The sequence below is a fragment of the Lathyrus oleraceus genome, chromosome 4 (genome assembly GCF_024323335.1).
Source record: "Lathyrus oleraceus cultivar Zhongwan6 chromosome 4, CAAS_Psat_ZW6_1.0, whole genome shotgun sequence".
In the NCBI taxonomy this organism is placed as follows: Eukaryota; Viridiplantae; Streptophyta; class Magnoliopsida; order Fabales; family Fabaceae; genus Lathyrus; species Lathyrus oleraceus.
In genome coordinates, this window is record NC_066582.1 from 233,927,349 (window position 1) to 233,933,134 (window position 5,786).

Sequence of the window (5,786 nt, forward strand, 5' to 3'; positions counted from 1 at the left end):
CCTACTGCAACCCCTCTTTTGTGACAAACGCTGCATCAGGAACGAATAAAAACTATAAGAAAGATTGAGTTTCTTGAACAAACACAAGAAACCCTTTTAGGTTTACAAAAGAGAGAGAAGAGGAAGAAGAAGAACACGAATTGGTTAAAATTGTTTTTCTATTCACTTTTCCTATTAGGAAAAAAGGTTCTAAGTAAATAACAACAACCAATGATTAAACATCTCTCAACAACTTGAGAAAACATCCTATTTATAGATTACATGATAACTTAAACATTAAACTAACTTAAGCACTAAGCTAACTTATACAACTGCATGCTAGAACATGCTTCGACTACAACACGCGCATCTTTGTCTCCTGTATGCTTGAATTTTTTTTACTATAACATGCACAACTTTTGTCGAAACATGAAGTTATCCCTTCCGAGACTAGAGTTCGATCCAAAATACCACAAATCTCCACATTGCAACAAACTCTGCAATATCAAGGGAAGAAACCAGCTTTCACCATGCAGCTTTATCAACTGCATACAATTGAATAACTTGCTACTTGGAAATGACTTGGTGATCATATCTGCATCACTGTGATTTGTCAAAACCTTAATCACTTTGACTTCTCCACTTTAAATTTTCTTCTTGACGAAATACAACATAACATAAATGTGCTTTGTTCTCTCGTGATAGGTAGAATTCTTCGATATATGTATGACACTTTCACTATCACATTTAATAGTGATAACTTGAACTTGAAGTTTTAGTTCCTTAACAAACCCTTCAAACCACAATTATTCTTTCACAACTTCAGGGAGCGCAATATATTCAACTTCAGTGGTTGATAAGGAAAAACCATAAACTAGGATCCTACTCAGGGATCATTTTATGTATCTTAGAATCCACTTTAAAGCTTGCTAGTGTACCTTCCCAATATTGGCCATATACCTGCTTATAAGGCTCACTCTGTACGCTATGTATGGACTCATATAAACCATAACATACATCAAAGAACATACTATACTAGCATACAAAATGCTATTCATATATGATCTTTCAACTTCAGTACTAGGACTTTAAGTCGCACACAACTTGAGTTGAGGATTTGTCGATGTTACAACATGCTTTGAATTTGATATACCAAATTTGTCAAGAATCTTCTTCAGGTATATCTTTTGAGATAACCATAATCTTGACTATTTTGATCTCTCTGGATGTCAATCCCAAGAATCCGGGTGACGTCTCCTAGATCCTTCATGTCAAACTCCTTATCGAGTTCAACATTCACCTTCATAACATCCTCAGAATTGTTGCTTGATATGAGGATGCCATTGTAAGACCCCAATTTTGACCCTAAGATCCCTCATGCCATTCTCATCATATACATTAGCATTGGGATCACACCTTGGCATCCTCCTTACCCCTCTTTCGTTGGGTTTGCATTGGGAGAGATCACCAAGCACCACTTTAGATTGTATCATACTTCATTTTTATTTGTTTACTAACCAAAATACCAAAAATATGTAATTGTATAGTTTAACTATTTTGTAGGTAGTGCACATGCTCACCTATGCTCTATCAAGTTCATATCTAGGGTTTGAGACCCTCATTGCAAGGAGATCAATCAAGAATTGGTCTATATTGGCTCTAGTTATCATATATTAATCCCCAAGATCTTCACATGTTATCTTGATCAAGAAATCATCAAGAGTTTGGAGTTGGTTTGCCTTGGAAACCCTAATTCATCTGGGTATCTTGTGTGACTTCTTCAACAAGTTTCTTCACCAATTGATCAAATATTTCAAGGGATACTTCACATTACATCATCTTATGCATATATGATCCTCTATTAGTCCCAAAATTCAAGAGAATATCAAGCTAGCAAGTTGGTTCATGGTGGTTGACCAGAGGAAGTCAACTGATCAAAACTGGGGTTCCCTAGACCCTATATCCTACAATATTTGTCATATGAAAATGATTCCAAGAGAAAAGTCACTCTAAATTAAATTAAAAATAACTTTCATGTTAAGGTCAAGAGCTAGTCTTTCTTGGAAAGTCATTTTTATGGTGAAAGATTATAGGTCATTTTGTCTAAACCCTAATTTGGATGTGTATTTCCCAAGACCATAACTTGCTCAATTTTTATGATATGAAATCCATTCAAATTTCATGATCTAATTAAAGATGTCTACTTCAACTTTTATGTTTGGAGGGAGTGAAAATTCAACTTTTAAATGCATGTGATATGAGGAGACATTTTAGGTCATTTTGGGCCAATACCATTGAACACGTGATTTTCCTCAACTTCTAAAATGCATAACTCCTTCATGATAAATCCAAATTAGGTCAAATTTGTGACCAATTTTAAGGGCTTTGAGAGATATACAACTTTGATGAAGGAAAGTTTCTAATTTGAAGCCCATAGAAAAATTTACTCAAGGTGGAAGAAGTGAACATATGGCTTGATACTTAGAATTTTTTTGATATGTTTGATTTTCCAAACTTCCACCTCAAAATTCATGATGATCCAAGCTTCAAATGAAAAAGTGTTCAACATGAAAGTTGTTCCTCTTGATCTAACCTTTCCAAAAAGTCCAGATTCATCTCATTTGAACAAAGAATGAATGACTTGCTCATGGCTTAAAGATGAAAGACCATTTGGAAGATTTGAAGTTCCATTTCTCACACACGAATGCATGGCCTTTCCACATGACTTCAGCATTCCTTACACTAATTTTTAGACCTGAATGCATCATTACATGGGCCTATCACACGCCCATGCATCCATGCGAAGGAAATTGCTATTTTTGGAGTTTTGAAAGAAGTGTGCAATTATCAATGACCTTGGCTATAAGTAGAAGCCCTCTCACTCAGAATTGAAGACCCTAGCGCGCCAGCTTTGAATAACAACCCTAAACCTCCACATTCAAAGGATAAGCTTGGTGATTTTCATTGAAAATCAAGTTTGAAATCTCCCACTCTTTTGAGATTCAAACTCCAAGAGTCCTTATTTTTCCTTGATCCATTTCAACTCCATCAAGCATCCATAGCAAGGCCAAACACAATTGAGAGCAAGATCGTGTCCATCTGAACCTGCAGTGAAGGTGAATTTCTGAATTTGTCATCTCTTTGATTCTCACTCAATTCTCCACTATTCTTGTTGATTTTTGGTTGTCTGAAGTCCTACCAATGTAGGCAACAAGATTGAGTTGCTTAGAGGTCAAATCGAAGCAACTCAGATCATGATCCTCAAAATTCAACTTCCTGTATCTCTCTATATATACTTAGAGTTAGGTGAAATTGAGACCAAATTCGAGCTCTTGAGAATATTTACTTTAAATTCATGTCCTCCTTTTTTATTTTGGTGATGGTTGAAGGTGGACCAGTCAGGTGAGGTCCACCGGAGAAGAAGACCGGAGCTTTGGCTCCGGCGATGCGTTGACATGTCTCAGACCACATGATCCTTCTATTTTGTTTTAATCTTGAGCGTCCAAATTGATTATCACACGTGTGGAACATTGACTAAGGCTCACCATGGATAACACGCTTTGATCCACTTGATCTGCCACCTCAATTAATGAGGGAGATCAAGAGGTCCACATTTTTTAGCATTTTCTGATTTTCATTTTAATTGACTTATTTTCATTAATTCATATTAATTTTAATATTGATCCAAAAAATATGGGACTTTCACCAAAAAAATTCAAATATTTTTCTCTTTCATTTTCTGAATTAAAATTATTTTTGGACCAATATTAATATTTTTCATGATTTAATTGTTTTTGTGCATATTTTTAATTTGTTTAAAAATACTTTTAAGTTTTAAAAAATTATGAAATTTTTTCTCCAAGGTCCTTTGACCTTGTTTGACCTATGATAAATCTCTTGGCCATTTATTTGGTGTTTTAAAGAGGTTTTAGAATTTTGACCAACCATAATTTAATTTAATGCATTTTTAATTGATTTTTAATTTGTTTAATTGTAAATAAATTGTGTTGAGCCATTTGTGTTGACTTGTTGAGTTTGACTATGTTGTTTGGGCTTTGGTCAAGGTTGATTTGACTTTGTTGGATTAAAATCATTGGATTTAGGGGATTGATGAAATATGCATTTCATATCCCAAAATGAATGAATGATTTTAATTTGATAAAAGTCCTCCCATGACCAATTTGTGTTTGTTTCATTACCCCTCCCTCTTCATCTTCAATCCCATTCTATCTCATCCATTTCATTGACCTATGATATCTCTATATCCTAAGGCTAGTTGATTGCAAAGTCAACATAAGTATGGATGAGATTAGGTCCACCCTTTTGCCATTTTCTTTTTGGTTTTCTATCCAGTAACTGATAGATGTAATCTCTATTCCTCCCCGCAGATTTTATCCTTGATGTTCACTCTAACCGGTGACGGATATTCTCTTTTTTGGTTTTCTATCCAGTATCCGATAGATATAATTCCTACTTTTTCAGGCGGTTTATCCTTGATATGTTCATCTTAACCGGTGACGGATATCCTTCCTAATGTCCCCAGGTGAGTCTATAATTGATATGTTCATCCTAACCGATGACATATATTCTTCCCCTTTGAGTCTATCCTTGATATGTTCACTTTAATCAGTGACGAATATTCTCTTTCTTTGTGGTCTTATGCCCAGTAACCGGTAGTTGTAAATCCTATTTGGATTTTTTCCAGCAGGTTATTCTTACCCGGTAACTAGTAATGAATATACCTCCTGGTTGCCCTCAGCAAGTCATCCTTGATATGTTTACCCTAACCAGTAACAGATGTTCTCCTTGTCAGAATTTGTTATACCCTTACCCAGAAACCGGTAGCGGATAATATAATTCTGTTCCTCCTGCGTTGAAGATAATTTCTTCCCCAGTTGAGTTTGGGTGCGTATTTCCTCAGTGAAATCGCCGTTTCCTGCTTAGGTCGAGTATTTTAGTTTTATTCTGATCTACCTGTTTCCCCTGCAAATGTTCCTTTTTTTTCTCCGGCTAAGTCTTTCCATTGATTTATTCTCATGGAATCCCTCGTAAGTCGTAGCCTGGCCTACGCACGACCTTTTTATCCCCCAGAGTCTCTGTCTCCCCAATGAGTTTTCCTTATGGAATGCATTATACTCTTGCGGACTTTCGGTCTCTCCGGATTATTTTCCTTTGTGGCAACATTTTCCCCACAAAGATCATTTTAGCATTCATATCATACGCATCATGAGGTCTCTTAGGGACCAAAATTTGTTTCTATATGTTGTTATTTAAGTCCATTCTACTAAGTCGATACAAATATTTTAACCTTCACCTCCTCAACTAGAATGTCCTTAAATAGGGGCAGCTGTAAGACCCTAATTTTGACCCTAAGATCCCTCATGCTATACTCATCATATACATTAGCATTGTGATTACACCTTGGCATCATCCTTACACCTCTTTCATTGGGTTTGCATTAGGAGAGATCACCAAGCACCACTTTAGATTGTATCATACTTCATTTTTCTTTGTTTACTAACCAAAATAACAAAAATATGTCATTGTATAGTTTAACTCTTTTGTAGGTAGTGCACATGCTCAACCATGCTCTATCAAGTTCATATATAGGGTTTGAGACCCTCATTGCAAGGAGTTCAATCAAGAATTGGTCTACATTGGCTCTAAGTATCATATATGAATCCCCAAGATCTTCACATGTTATTTTGATCAGGAAATCATCAAGAGTTTGAAGTTGGTTTTCCTTGGAAATCCTAATTCATCTGGGTATCTTGTGTGACTTCTTCAACAAGTTTATTCACCAATTG